This window comes from Nanorana parkeri, unplaced genomic scaffold, assembly GCF_000935625.1.
Source record: "Nanorana parkeri isolate BGI_ZX_2015 unplaced genomic scaffold, ASM93562v1 scaffold1024, whole genome shotgun sequence".
NCBI lineage: Eukaryota > Metazoa > Chordata > Amphibia > Anura > Dicroglossidae > Nanorana > Nanorana parkeri.
The window spans coordinates 386,331-388,473 of record NW_017307292.1 but is presented as its reverse complement, the minus strand read 5'-3'; the positions used below and the strand labels follow the sequence as shown (position 1 = coordinate 388,473).

The following is a 2,143-nucleotide window of genomic DNA, read 5'->3' as shown; positions in this document are numbered from 1 at the left end:
TCCCCCCTGCCCCCGCCCCCTCCGGCGGCCAGCAGCTTCGGGCATAGGGGACGGGCCGAACACAATCAGCCTAATGTTCGGCCCGTCCCGGCCCCTGTGCCCAAGCTGCTGGCCCCTGAAGGGTGCGGGGGAGGGGAGAAGCCGGGAAAGTGCCCGGTATGCCCGATGGCCCTGTCGGCTGCCAATGTAACAAAACTATTGGCACTGACCGCCAATGTAACAAAAGTGTTCACAATGACCGCCAATGTAACAAACGTATACACCATACACATGCTTAAACGTACCTTGTTCTTGCAGTCTTCAGGCAGTTTTTTCTTACTTAGCAGGGCAGGGGACGCATTGATTTGCATATTAATTAGCTGCAATATTTACATATGAATAGGTTGTGACTTATTGAAATGCAAATCACCACAGCCCATTCAAATGTAAATATCTCCTCCAGGACAGGAACAGCACCAGCAAGCTTCGGAGAGATCACAGAGTAGAGAGAGCTGGGTGAGGCGGTGTTTTTCTGGCCACCCCCACCAGCTCCCTCTAGTGTCTACTGTGTGGTAGTGCCGGCTCTGTTTAGAGCCGTCCATCGGGCATGGCGGACCGGCCCGAACACAATCATGTTGATTGTGTTCAACCCGGCGCGCCGGGCAAGAGCCCGGCTTGCCCTACGGCCAGTCTGGCCCTGGTGTATATGCTCTGAAAGCTTCTGGGGGTTGTTGATGAACTCCACTTTACACGTTACGTCTCACAACTTCATCAGGTGTGTGGAGCCCATCAAAAACACCCCTTATTTCTACTCACTGTAAGGTGGAACTGCATGATCTGTAATAATTTCTAAAAACGGGTATTTAAATCCCAAGTATGTATTCATGGATATGCACTATAATGCCAAAAGTATTGCGACACCTGCCTTTACACGCACATGAACTTTAATGGCATCCCAGTCTTAGTCCGTAGGGTTCAGTATTAAGTTGGCCCACCCTTTGCCGCTATAACAGCTTCAACTCTTCCGGGAAGGCTGTCCATAAGGTTTAGGAGTGTGTCTATGGGAATGTTTGACCATTCTTCCAGAAGCGCATTTGTGAGGTCGGGTACTGATGTTGGACGAGAAAGCCTGGCCCGTAGTCTCCGCTCTAATTCATCCCAAAGGTGTTCTATCTGGTCAGGACTCTGTGCAGGCCAGTCAAGTTCCTCCACCCCAAACTCGCACATCCATGTCTTTATGAACCTTGCTTGGTGTGCAGTCATTTTGGAACCGGAAGGGGCCATCCCCAAACTGTTCTCACAAAGTTGGGAGCATGAAATTGTCCAAAATGTCTTGGTATGCTGATGCCTTAAGAGTTCCATTCACTGGAATTTAGGGGCCAAGCCCAACCCCTTAAAAACAATCCCACACCATAATCCCCCCTCCACCAAACTTTACACTTGTCACAATGCAGTCGGGCAAGTACCGTTCTCCTGGCAACCGCCAAACCCAGACACGTCCATCAGACTGCCTGACAGAGAAGCGTGATTCATCACTTCAGAGGACTTGTCTCCACTTCTCTAGAGTACAGTGGCGGCGTGCTTTACACCACTGCATCCAACGCTTTGCACTGAACTTGGTGATGTAAGGCTTGGATGCTGCTGCTCAGCCATGGAAACCCATTCCATGAAGGTCCCTATGCACTGTTGTGCCAATCTGAAGGCCACACAAAGTTTGGAGGTCTGTAGCTATTGACCCTGCAGACAGTTGGCTCTGTCATTTTACGTGGCCTACCACTTCGTGGCTTAGTTGCCGTTGTTCCCAGTTGCTTCCATTTTGTTATAATACCACTAACAGTTGACCGTGGAATATTTAGTAGCAAGGAAATTTCACAGAACACCTGTGTTTTTTTTATTTTTTTTATTTTTTTACTTGCACAGAAGATCATGAGTATTTTGGTTTTAAGGGATCAAAGGAAGCTATCGGAGTATTTGGACACATTGTTACAAGATACACTCTTGGAGTGTCTCACATTGTGGATTCACTTTGTTACCACTTGTATAATGTTATTGTGTTGTGTGTATATTTATTTTGCTATGTAACATTTTCATTGTTATATAGTGCCATATTATTAGCATTTAATTAGCTCTAGCGGAGAGTTTGTTTTTTTGCATCAAAATACTG

At 47.5% G+C, this 2,143-nt stretch overlaps 1 protein-coding gene across 2 annotated transcripts in view; it reads left to right on the top strand.

The window, feature by feature from the left end:
- Nucleotides 1-2,143, top strand: part of TBC1D1 (TBC1 domain family member 1) — a 173,585-nt gene that overhangs the window by 107,640 nt on the left and 63,802 nt on the right. The gene's annotated exons all lie outside the window — the stretch shown is intronic.